The sequence below is a fragment of the Lepisosteus oculatus genome, chromosome 26 (assembly GCF_040954835.1).
Source record: "Lepisosteus oculatus isolate fLepOcu1 chromosome 26, fLepOcu1.hap2, whole genome shotgun sequence".
NCBI lineage: Eukaryota > Metazoa > Chordata > Actinopteri > Semionotiformes > Lepisosteidae > Lepisosteus > Lepisosteus oculatus.
Genome location: NC_090721.1, coordinates 9,207,480 through 9,221,169, shown reverse-complemented (window position 1 = coordinate 9,221,169; position 13,690 = coordinate 9,207,480). Strand labels below are relative to the sequence as shown.

Genomic DNA, 13,690 nt, shown 5'->3' with positions numbered 1-13,690 from the left:
CTGGAACAAAGATGAAAGTAAGTAGGTTTATTTTTGCTGCCTTTAAGTGGTAGAAAGTATTTTAGTCCCTGCTGTGTAGATTTAAGTTTCAACAGGAACTTACGCTGTACCTTTTAATACATTTCCACTTGTGTTTTTTTCCCATTAGGGCCTTTCTAATCGGAGGACCAGACACTGATTTTAGTTTGCTTGAAAATTAACAAGGGCTTCGTGTTTAAAGGTCTTTATATTTTGTTTTTAGAAGAGTGCATGCTGTGATTCTCTTTTTTTTAAGGCTTGTTGCTGCCAGTAGACCAAAGGATAATGAGACCACAGGCTTAATAAGATCCCTTCTATAAAATAAATCCCATTTGGATGTTAAACCGGAAAGGCCTAATGAGATGGGGACATGCTCACACACTATCATTCATCAGAGAGGGCACGTCAGCGTTTCATAGCAACTTACGTCCGCCTAGTTTAAGAATCGGGGAATTATTCAGAAGTACAGCAGGCATGAATTCAAGCATAGAGCTTACCTAATGCCTCTCTAAAATGCCAGCTTCTCTCCTCACTTCCTCGCCTGGCAGGACTTACTGTATTTCCAAGTGAGAAATATTTTGATTAGCTATCTTGGAAGCTGTCAGATTGCTGGATGTTGCTGGGCTGTGATTAGTGAACCAATTTCAGATTCATTTTTCTTGATCCTTTGTGCAGCAGAGTGGTGCGTGTGTGTGTCGAGGGGGCTTGCTGGCAGTGCTCGCAGCCGATCAGCATTGCTCCAGCCCTCCTTATCCATGGGCGGATCTCGGTGAAGCTGCTGTTCGGAGTTCGGATCTCTGTGTGGCGGTTGTGGGGTTTCCCCTTCTGAGCCCCAGATGCTGAAGTTAGCAGTGAGTTTCAAGCACACTCCTGTTTGCAGCCAGCGGCGCTGTCCAGAGTCCTGACGGTGCTGTGCGTCTCCCCATCATTCAGTCTTGCAGGCTTGTGGTTAATTTTCAGGACCAGTTCCAGCTTGAATTGACTCAGAAGCAGTGTGGTAGCTGATCTCAACCAGCTTTCCATGGGGCTGCTATTATTTAATGTTTCTCCTTTCCTTTATTGTGACACACAGGCTTTCCCTCCGGGTTTGATATGACACTTTCAGTAGTACTGTACCTTTGAAGATGTCCTTTGAGAGAGAAACTTGAGTAAGGTTCAACCAGACAGGATAAAAATTGTTTCCATGTGTTCAGGAAAGCAGTATCATACATGAAATCAGGCAACACTGTTTGGGTTTTTAATATTAATTTAACAAAACTAAAAAGTGTTCAAAACTTAAATTTCTTGTTGTGCTCACTTTCTGTTTAATTAATGTATACTTTACATTATTTATTTCTTCTCTAATTCTCCTCTATTTTTTTCCTTCATCTGAGAAGGACAAAAAATGTGATTAATACCTTTTTTATTTTTTTCCCTCCTTCTACCACACAAGACTGTTTTGTCCCTATCAAACCAATAATTCATGCAGAATCTTCCTCATTTTGTTGTGTTCTGTTGGCACTGTCAGTTCATCGGGCGTCTCTTCTCTGAGGTGGAGTGGGTGTCTGACACAGCCCCAGCTCTTTCTGATCTTTGCTTGTCCCGTTATTGCTCGACAGAGCCCTCAGAACTTGCTTCACATCACAGAAACCTGAGCCCTTGCTGGCAGGGACTGCTCCACTGATGCCGAAAGATAACTCCATTAGGAAAGTGCCATTTTCCAACATAAGCAACTGTACTGTATTTTCAGGAAGGAGCTACAGGGTGGCTTTTAAAACATTTTGCACAGACAGGTTGTCTTTCTTCTGTCCCCACGTATGATTCAGCCTGAATTCCCAAACCATACACAAGCAGTAAAATTAAAAAAAAAGATCTAATTGATTCAGTTTCACAAGCTCACTAGATTCTGACCATGAAAATTTACTTCTTAAAAACAGGGGAACAATGCAGTGGGAAAATAACTCAGTCCGAATCCTGGATGCGTAATCCATCCCAGACCGCTCCCAAGCAAATTCTGGTGGCAGGTATGGACACAGGTCTGCTGCCAGGGGTTATTTCTCTGTGTATCTCTCGAGCTCACATTGCTAATGCACTTAGTTCTCCCTTTCTTTGGATTCACAGCCACTCCATTCTGGCTTAATCAAATCAAGCCCATTTCTCTGAAGCACAGTGGGAGAACTCCAGAGCCTGCGCAGCTTGGGGCTCTTCCAGGGATGAATGATAACCATAAACACGAAGAGGAAACAACATTGCAGAAGATAGTGTGGGGATTTGAAGGCAGCGATGCGCTGGAATGCAGTCACTGGAGAAATTCGTCCTGGCGAGGGAACTGGCACTCTGATCAAAGCCCCCCCTGCACAGGGTATTTTAAAAGATTGTCTTCTGCCGATTAATCCTCCCACCAGTCTTCTGTATGTGAGTCAAAAAGTTGTTTTTTAAAATAAAACCAGGTTTAATCTCATTAAAGTGTTTGGTAAAAGGTATCTGCCAATGGGATTTCCTTAAACCTGCTTTGAAACTTTGTACCTCAAAATGTTTAATTTTGTGACATTTGGTGGTTTCACATGGTAGTTAGTGGTTTCAGACCTTAGTCTTTCCAGTTGGTGAACTGGAGCTTTAGACAGGGTTAATGCAAGTAAGCAGGTGTGCAGCAGAGGAGGGAGGAGGGCGTGACAGAATTTGGAGGCCACGTGGGGTAGCCAATCGCAGAGAGGGCTGGGATTTCGGTCATCCCCTCTAAAATCCGAGACGCTGGAACTATTTCTGCGGACAGCTGCTGTGCTGTGTGGTTCCTGCTTTTCCTCGGGGGCGCTGCTCTCTCGTCATTGGTATGGATATAAGGCGGTCCAGCATGGTGACGTTGCGCTCACTCTGGACACTTGGGAATGGGACCAAAGTTTAAAACGGAAACATGCAAACGTGTGGATATTTATTTGGGTCCCGTTGTCAGTGCTGGATGTTGCCGTTCCCTTTGGTATTGAAGGATATATAAAAGGAGGAAGACTCTTGTTTCATGGCAGTGAACTTTTCCTCGCTGTCCTCCTGCTTCCCAAATCCCCACAGACCCAACGTTTAAGGCACAGTGCGTTCTCTTCAGCACTAGACATGTTGGTCCAGAGGAAATTAAGGTTTTCATTTTAACGTTGGGGGAGATTTCTGCACGAACTGTAGTTGAATGTCCTCAAGGTAACTAAGAGAGGTGGTGGTGGGGGGGCACCTAATGGAAAAGATGAGGCGTGCTCATTTGCTAGGGGAAATTGATCAGGAATAGTGATTTCCTGATGGATTCTGGAGTTGGAAATATGGTGTGGTCTTAGTCTTAATGCCCTGGGAGAAAGTGATCTCCCTGTGCTGATCTTTTAATGGAGGGAGATTTTTGCTGGATGCCACAGTGGAATCTCCTAGGTGCCTCCTCCACTTCTGTGATGTGTTGTTCTCTTTGCTGTACACAGTGTTTGTGGTCTGCCAACCCCTGAAGAAAACTGACAATAAGCAATGTTTTCTTACAAAGAACATACAGTGGGACTCTGAACCAGGCATTGCTTTTTTAGACAATAAAAATTAAACTTGATTAAAGTTCAGAAACATAGGAGAAGCCACCCAGGCTTATTTTTTATACTTGCGTCAGATACTTGTACTTACAGTACAGCAAAAAGTCAGTTTCAGTGATGTGGGCTTTAAAATGAATAGATTGCAACCACAATTTACAGCAAACAGCAAGACTTTATATAGTTTAGTCAGCAGTGAAACAGATGCTTATTGAATCAGCTGTTATAATGTACGCACTGCCGTGCAAACGTCTTAGACGAGACATTTTGCATTAATTCTGATCTTTTCAGTCAGTGTTTTCTTTTTCTGCAGGAACTCAATTTAATGTCAGTCTTCTGGAATATTACTTGTTTTGTTTTAAGCCTGCTATTAATCCTGACAGATCTGTATTTTGTAGTAAAAAATGTATCCCTTTAGCTTTCTGGCTGTGTAAAGAGGAACAGGTGATGTTGATGACGAGACGCTCCTGATGAGTCAATTAGACTTGATGGGTAAATGTGATGGATGAGCTGCTACAACACTTCATATTGGCTGCTCCTATATAGATGACATTGAGTTCGGATCAATGTGGATTAAAGATGCTAAATGACAAGGTTGTAAGGCTTTTTTTTCTCACTCAAATCTAGAATGGATTAATAACTAAAGTGTTATACTAGAAAATGCTAGTGGGGGGCTTGGGTAAATTATTGATTCTTGTAACATGTATGCATTGTAATTCCTCACTGTGCCTAAGATGCCTAAAACTTTTGTATAGCAGTATATACTGTATGTTCTATACATCTCTGGGTGGCCCACAGATCCAGAAAAACAGCTTGTGGTCCTTTCTACAATGACAGTTCTGTTGCCAAGGCTAATCACATGTTGCACTTTGCAGCCTCTCATTTTAATTGCAACAAAAAGTATTGATTTCAAGCTTAATGAGATGCATTTGCTTTCAAAACACAGCATGTCATTTTGCCTTACCATCTGCTTCTTTTAAATCAAGCCCATTTTTTTCCCGCTAATGTATTCTGTTCCAAATTCCTTTAAGATGATTGCTTATCAAGACCGACCCATATAAATTAGCTGGAATGACAGAGGAAGACGGGCAAAGACACGGATGTGTTTGGGTTTGATAAATTGTCTGCGGATGGCGCATTTCTTTTGTTTCTTGCTGTGATTTTTTTTTTGTTTTGTTGCTCTTGACGAATTAGAGGTAACAATTTGGAGGATCAGAATTGTAATTACCGGATGAAACGAAAGGCTTCAGCTCGTTTAGACTAAAAAACAAAACAAAGGAGGAATGCCAATTGCAGACAAGCAGTTTGTCTTGTGCTTCTCCAGCTTGATAAATTGTTTTCAAAAAAGCCATTATGTACAAAAAACATTAGTGCTCAAAACAGTATTTATTACTGACACTCTGAACAAGCGGTGCTGAAGGAGCTAGCATAAGTAATATCAGGGATCCTCTCTGAGGACTGAAGAGCGGTGGAGGCAGAGCTGACTAGACGATTTCCACCTTTTGCAATTCCATTCAGTGTCCTGTTCAGCTGGTGTGAGAAGGATGTTCTCCATGGGGGTCAGTATAGTACATTCCCAGTCTCAGACATCCACAGCATTTCTGTCAAGCAGGAGAATCTATGTCGGGCTACAGCTCTTGGAAGGCAGCAGGGTCAATCTGTTGTTCATTCATCCCGGTCTCTTGATTAGTTTGTTAACCTCCTTTGCTTAATTAAAATAATCTAACACTTTAACACGTCTTTAAATAAACTGCTTACGTATGCCAATCCATTCCCACACAGCTACAAAAACAGATGCATTGGGAAGACTCATCACTGGGACAACATTGGATAACACCAGTGCTACTGATAATTTTAATGAGTAAGATGATAAAAGCTGCTAAAATAAGATGTCAAAACATGTAATAAGAAACTGAAATTGAACAAGTGTGTGGTTTCAGCATGCTGAAATTTGTTTGGACCAGAGCTCTGCAATCCTGTTTATTCTTAACAGGTATCTTAGGTGAAGGAGCTGATGTTGTCTTTTTTCCAGTGTAGTGCACTGTTCACCACTGATCTCATTGCTTTGTGCTGGGGAATTAGCCATGTTTCTAAAGACAGTAAGGGCTTGATGAAATCATTATTGTACTGCAATTTGAAAGCTAAAAGGCTGCCACCCTTTTATTATCTCATTGTGAAGGGCACAGGGGATTTTAAAAACCTTTTTTTGTGCATAAGTGAAAGCAGGGAAGATACTTGTTGTGCAATCCATCATCATCCAGTCTGAGGCTAGACTTAAGGATCAGTTGATGAAGGGGAGGGTGAGATGAAGAGAGAATTAATGTGTGTGACCAGTTGATGCCCTCTTTGTGATTAATTAGAGAGCAGTTCAGTCACACACTCTCAAGCGTGCCCAAACACCCACCCACCCAACAGCTTCCCACCCCCTACACATGTCAGCGTGAGATGTGTGAATGCTGGATCTCCAGGAGCGGTGTGTGGAGTAGGTTATGCGTTGTTCAGAGACATTTTAATTATCATCAGTGAATTAACCCAGATCTGCGCTCCACCTGAGATGCAGTGGGCGTATCCTCAGAGCCCTACTTGGCAGGAGGTTGCAGCCAGGCCTGTTGTTTGTGGCTTGAGAAAAGGGCAGCACCTTGTAAAATAGCTGGAGATTATGTACAGAAAAATATTTGCCTGCTGGGCGTTCTGGACAGCTCGTGCTAACAGCAGCACTTATTCTGCCAATTTACATTTGCATTCTACAGGAACATTTTTTAAAGAAACTTCTGAAAATGGAGGCATTTATGTTTCAATTTGCACAGAGAAGGTAGAAACTTTTCTTCATAAAATATAAATGCAAGAGTGTATCGTAAATGCTGTACGCTAAATGCTAAGCTTTTACATAAAACTGTGATGATAAAACATCATGTGCTGTGAAAGTCAGATCTAGGAAATGGGCATAGTAGACAATCCACAATGTCTGCACCTCAGCAGGAAAGAAACCAGTGTGATAATGTGTGTAATTGCAATTTTATTACACAATTCCAGTGTGTTTAATAAGACTCTTTTTCATGTATTGATCCTTATGCGTAGGTTTACTCCAATGAACTGATGCTTTAGTGCCCGATTTAAAAGTGCTTTACATTTTGAAACCAAGGTGAAGTGTGTGGATGTCCTTTCTTCTATTAAATGCTGGACTGTTTCTGTACACTGCTTTGAAATGAACTTCGTCTTATACGACTCCTATGGGTGCCTAGTCTGCTCCTCCAGTCCTCACAGCCGTGAAAGAGTTCAGCACCTTGAACTACAGAAAGAACAAAAACAGGTGAAACCGTGGTTGAAGGCTTTTAATAATTGTGTGAGTTTGAACTGCTGAGAACTTTCAAGCAGGCAAGGACAGGTGAGCATCAGCCTGCTCTTAGTTAGCAAGCTTGATTTAGGGGAGTGAAAGGAATTTGGAGCTGCCAGCTGAAACTCACCTGAACCCGGAGAGAAACTCAGACACTTGAACCCAGCGTGTAAAAGCTGTGAGGTAGTTACCCTAGCTGACATGTCACTATGCTAACGTCATGCTTGCGATGTATGTGATCTAATTGTGGACCATGGTTCTATAACCCTTGCAAGGTCACAAGAGCTTTCTGTTCAGTTACTGGGCACATAAACACGTTTCCCTGCTTGGAGGAAGGCTTTTGGCATACTGCAGGAGTACAGGTGCTTTTTCTTCTGCGTGGAAGCCAAGCAAAACAGGACTGTTTTGTGTCTTGTGGAATGTGAACGAGAAAAGCGTTCTCGCTCCAAATGAGTTGTAAGGTGTCAGGGAATGTCTGAAGGTCAGGTATAATGGTCTGCCAAGATTGAGGGGAACTAGAGAATCCGGCAATCGACAAGAGCAGTTTGAGGCTGTGTTACGGTTATATAACAATGCACTAGGCCAAGAGAATGAAACAACCTTTTGTATTTCCACTAGGTTCCTTTCAGCCAAGCTGTCCCTTAGGAAAGGATGCAGTGTTAGTGACAGGGCCCAGTGTCTTCAGCATGACTGGTAACACTTCTAACCAGGCTCGCAGGTGTGTTTCCAAGTAACTGAACAGTACTTCCACTTAAGTGCCTAATATCAGTAATCCGCTGTAAAATAAATCAGGTTAATTGTTCTTGCTCAGCTGAGGAGATTGAAGAACTGCAGTCAAAGCCAGGACTCTCTTTGTCCTTTGAACAACCTGTTGTTTGGAAACCAAGCACAGCTACTGACAGAAATCCCCTTTCTAGATGAGGCTAACTTTGTTGCAAAGTTATTATTTGTTGTTATTTGCTGTTTTTTCCTCCTAAACAATTAGGAACTCTTGGTGCACAATAAAATATTGTGTTCTGAAAGCAGAAAGGTGGCAGGGGTGATTAAAAAAGAAAAATGCAAAAAAAATTAAACTGCAAGAGAAATGAATCATCAGTGGCAGTGATCTGCGACAGTGATCAGATCTATGCACAGCAAATCAGATGTAGCCATCAGCACTGTGCATAAAGCTCTCCTGTCACAGTGGGAACTAGACATAAGACTGCACCGAAGCAGACTGTAGGTTAAGAGCACAGCACTTTTCTCAATGGCATGGCCACCCTGCTCCCAGTGTCTGCTCATGCGTGATATAAAAATAGTGTTTGGCATTGAAATTGGGGAAGCGTTTGTTCCCCCCATTTTCAAGGAATGAGAGAGCTCCTACACAGCACATGTTTTAAACAGGTGAGAAGTTGCAGGAAATTTGGTGTGCTTTGTTCTTGAAGCAGAATTGTACTGCTATGCTTGATGCATTTAATTCGGCAAACCACACTAAATAATCAATTCCATATTTTCATATGTCCTAACCCCTGAAAAATACATTAACCTTTTTAAAAATACTCACCTTCATGTGCTGTGACCCTGACAGATATGGAAAATTGCATGCCCTGAATATGATATGTAACGACTCTCTGTGCAGAGCTGTTTACTTTGGGTGTCTCTTCTGATTTTATTGGAAAAAACACACTACCATATTCAGTATAGGGCAGGAAATTTCAAAGGTGCCTTGTTCCAAACAGCTGGCCGCTGCCATGATTAGCCACCTCTGGTCCAGCGTCAGTGGTTCTGGGCTGGGTTGGTACTGGTGCTGACTCAGGCAGGGCATCCTCAGACCAGACTTGCTGGGTGTAGCGAGAGCTGCCTGACATGGAACTGTGGGAGATGATGAGTGGACATTTAAGAGGAAAGCATGCATGATCTTTAGCAGGAAAATTAATGTTTGTTATAAAGGAATCAATTGATGTGGCCCATCAAGCTCATTTTGGCTCTGGTTAGCTATAGGAATTTAGAGCACCCAATTGTTTTTTTTACACCTAACCTGCATGTCTTAAGGAGGTAAAAACACCTGCATATGTGGGGAGAACATGCAGACCCCACACAGACAGGTATCCTGGATTTGAACCCAGGACTCTGGAGCAGCGAGGCAGTAGAGATCACTGTCATCTCATCCAGTAGTGCCATACCTAATTGATCCCAAATTTAGTGTGACCATAAAAATATTGAAAATTACAAAATTCGAAAACAAGACATCAGGGGATTACTTTTAACACCTTTACACATTTTTAAAATGGAAATCACTAAAAAACTGTGTGGCTTGCAATGAGAATGCCATTACTTAAAAGTATTATATGTAAATATAAAAAATTCTCGTGCTGGACAAAACATTTTTAAAAAGAGCCGTTTATCTTCTTGCAGTCATATAGATTATTTATGTCCTTCATCTACTGAACTCAGCCTGTAATAATAAGATAACAAAAACTGGACCCGTTTCAGCTGTGGCAGCTTACAGCTTTTACTTAGCTTTAACTCAGTGGTTTCTGATCAATACTACATTACAACGCTACACTAATGTATTTGAGGCTGTTATTACGCACGCCCGAACACTGTGCTTGTATCTGTGTCTGACAGGTAATCTTTACATTAACTAATACCACAGGCTTTGGTCTCTGAGCACACTGCTCTAATTTCCCTTTTGTGATTTTCCTATCTCACTCACAATCAGTGACATTGATCAGCATGTTCAATTCAATTATTTTGTTGGAGCTCATTATTCCACAGCAGGTTCAAGACCCACTGCATCGCTGATACTTTACATAAAGAAAGGGCTCATCAGATTACATCATTACAGTCATCTTCTTCATTTGCAGTGATTTCTTGTGATTGCTGTGCATCTATGGTGCAGAACTGCTGACACACTTAACTGGGCTTAGATGATGATGATGTGTTTGCTTTGCAGACACCCTTATTCGGTGCAGCTTACAGTGTTTACAGAGTTTGATATCTGAGTGGAGGCACATAGAAAACAAGCGTTACGATTAGAAGCCAGCGTAACAGTAGTCAGTTTAAATACAAGTGTTCAAGGCTGGCAGAGGGGAGTAGAGCTGCTGCCTCACAGCTCTTCGGTCCAGGGTTCGAGTCCAAGCTGGAGAGCCTTGATTGTCTGAGTTCACATGTTCTCCCAGTGTCTGCGTGGGTTTTCCCCAGTTGCTCCAGTTTCCTCCCACCTCCGAAAGCCATGCTGTCCGGGCTAATTGGGGTCTCCGGATTGTCTCTGTGTATGTGTCCGTGTGCTTGTAGGTGGATGTATGCCTCACAAGAACATCACAGTGCATGAAGTAGTAACAGAAGAGTGGCAACATACAGAGGTTGAGTGGATACGAAGCTGTGCTGTAGGCACCCTGTTGGTATGTGTTTTCATGCTTCCTGCGAATAAGTCCAGCATGCTGCAGATTAATCTATAGGTATATTTATCCCTGTCCACACGGGCGGAGTTGCTCTGTTTGAGGTAGAACTAACAGATGGTTTTGTTCATTGTGGCCGCCTACTGACACTGTGGGAGGAAAAAGATAATTCTTCTAAAACACTTCTAAAGCAGAGACTTTCAGGACTAGTTGCTGGAAGATTAACATGGGCTGGGGGGGGTCAGGTTTTCCCTCTCTCACAGGCCTGCAAGCGGGAACGGAGCCGTAGGTGCGAAATCCGACACCGGGGATTCTGGGATTCAGAGTCCTGGGTTGTGACTTGGGGAGGATCAAGACATGGCGCTGGCGGGAACCTATTCAGATCGCGTTATGTATGTTACCTAGGGAGGCTTTCAGATTGCAGGGCTGCACACTTTACCTTCGAAGGCCTGTGCTCAGCGGACACAATCCCCATCCCGCGTTTTTGCCTTTTGCAGCTTCAGCCCCGACCTTTTCCTCAAGGGTGATCGGGGGAATCTGGAGGCCCAAGCCTTCTGAGGGCGAGCTGGGGCAAGGTCAGGTGGCAGACTGGCAAGATGAAGAAAATGAAGTGGCGAGGCTGTCCCCTAGGAGCTGCATTATTCCATTACTGAAGCAGAGCTGGGAATTAGGCACCTGTGCCCCTGTTGAGACACACTGCAGTATCGGGAAAGTATTGGACGTACAGTTAATAAATCTTCACAAGTGCCATTTAATTGATCTAATTAAAGTGGATTAATTGTTCTAAATGAAGGGCTGCTCACGGGCCTATTAATCATGGTGTCCTTCACAGTGCTTATTATTACAGCTGATTTATGATTTACAAGACACTGTTTGCATTTATACACAATTAGCGTCCCTCTGTTTTTGTGGGTTTTCTGAACAACTCCTTGTCACAGGATGCGTTAGGTAATGAGGAATATTAGTAGGTTTAATCAGTGTTTACAACCAGCTTCACTCTCATTTTATTCTTGTCACTTTCATTTATGACCATTGATATTTAGCATGGTAACTACACATGTTACTTGGTCAGCTGTAACAAGAAGGGACGAGGGTATTCATCATTTCATGTGGCTTCCTACCATAAATAATGCAGCTGGATTTTGTGCTAATGCTCGAATTGCTTCACACTTCCATAATGTGGCTAGAAAAGTGTACCAAATCCATAAGACTCTTATGTAAAAGGACCCAGAAGTCCTGCTGTGCTGGGGTATTAGCTGTGCAGTAGTTCTGATGTGTTCGCATTTTCTAAGAATAACAGTTCCTTGAAGGTCACCAGCTTTGTTTGCCTTGGAGTATTCCCAAGATGGACGGGGGAAATGGTGGGAGCTTTTAGGGGCGCGTCCTGGGACAAGCTGCGGCACATCCATCTCCGATCCGCTTAGACGTGACTCATCACTGTAAACTGACCCGCATGGCCGTGCTCTGTGGCTGCTGGCTGGAGCTCTGATCACCTATCCTCCAGGGCTGAAGAATGTGTAAAATATTGCCTGTGCTGTTAACATTTCTTCCATTTTCTGTGTAAAATGGACGTTAGAGTTTAAATGGTATGCATCTGTAAATATGCAGATATGTCCCCGTTGTTTTTGGTGTAATGGGGTGTGTATTTTTTGTCGATGGTGTGCAGTTTTAGTCTTGCTCTCTGGAGGGAAATAGCTTCCGTGTGATGTATTTTTAGATCGCCTGCCACTGTTTGGCTTTATGGCAGGTTACCCTCTGGGATTGCCGCTGTTCAAACTAAGTCTGCATGGCGTGGAGTGGACAGTTTCATACCTGCCCTCATTAGGTATTGCTAGTTGTTCATGCTTGGACTTCATGAATACAACGGATTGCAATACATGCATTTCATGATACTGCTGCTTTTGCATGGGGTCCTGCAGACGTGCTCCTCTGACACCAGCGTGCATGTCACAGTCTTCGTCCTGTGACTCGCTGCAGGGGAAAAAACAATTCATAAGCGTGTAAGAATGGTTACAAATGAGAGTGTAATTTAATTAACTTAGTAGCTGATTGGCCTAAGGAGGTGTCTTGTTCAACAATCCCACAAGCCTTTAGGTTAAGAAGTGCCTCTTTTTCTTGGTTTTAAATGCACTTCCCTGTAGTTTCATACACAAGTAGGACACTTGTGTCCTGTGGCTTGTGTTTTTCTGTGTATTCTGAAGACATCCACAGAGTTGACTTTGTTAGTGCGTTTGAGGGTTATGAATACTTGCAGCGCCCTTGCCTAATCTTTACCAGAAAGAACCTTTCAGCACAAGGTCTTGTGGCACGCATGCTGTCGCAGAGCTCTTGACTGTGGGCTGCACTTTCAAACCACACATCCATTATGGTAATTTAGAAATGGGCTTGAAAGATGCAGGAAATGAACTTTTCAGCAGAGATGTACTGGCATGTCGGATGTCTGATCAAATAGAGAGCGATGCAGAATTCTCCTTAGGAAGATCAGAGGGAAGGAGCTTATTATAGCCCTGCGACCTGATCATCTTGACTTGAAGAAGTGTCACTAAAACCTTTAAAAACACAGAAGCTGTCTGAGACAAAATGTTAGAATGTTGTTGACTGAAAGCCAACATGCTCGGTAAAACGTTTCCTCTATTTTCCCCACTTCTAAAACTGTTATTGAAAAGCTGAGAAAGGAAAATAACCTGGAAGACAGATGTAAAAAAGATAAACATTTCTGCCACCTAGTGAAGAAGAAATAGTCCTTTGCCTTGCTTCCGATAAGTTCCTGCCTCTGAAAATGTGTTGCAGGGATTGTGATCCCTAAATTTGCAAGCCTGCATGCAGTGTTTAGTCCCTTGCAGCTGGAAGTGGTCTTTGTGTCTTGCTGCAGTGTCTTTATTGTGAGTTTATTTCACAGGTGGTGCATTTTCTGAATAGTGGGTGAGTCCCCAGCGAGTTGAGGGCTGATCGTTTTCGTGAGGCAGTGGGACTGCAATGTTGCAGATGAAGCTGGACTAAGGTTGTGGTTTTAGTTACGTCACAGTGGGGAAGCAGGAGGCTCGTTCATGACCAGACACTCATTGCCGGAATATGTCCTGTTTTTGGATGGGGACAGGGACGAGGGGTCATTGATTCCATATATAAAATTGTGGGAATTTTCATATTAAAGTAAAAATAGTGTCCACAGTGTCTGTGGCACATGACAAACAGACAAAGGAGCAAAGAGACATTTCCCACGCTTTTGAGAATCGGGTTGGCTAAAATCAAGTGGCCAAAAAAACCCTGTTTGTCATTGTTGGGAGAGGCCACCTGCTCGGGTTCCTGCCTGATTCGAACATGACCGATCTCCCTCGTGGAGCTGCGTTCACAGGCAGGTGCCCCCCTCTTATTGTGCCAACGGGACCCAAGACTTGTCTGCCTGGTGCTTTCGGATGACTTCCCGTGTCGGG

At 43.0% G+C, this 13,690-nt stretch overlaps 1 long non-coding RNA gene across 3 annotated transcripts in view; it reads left to right on the top strand.

Moving 5' to 3' along the window:
* The window catches only part of LOC107079909 (uncharacterized), a 228,533-nt gene that overhangs the window by 18,778 nt on the left and 196,065 nt on the right, over positions 1-13,690 (top strand). The gene's annotated exons all lie outside the window — the stretch shown is intronic.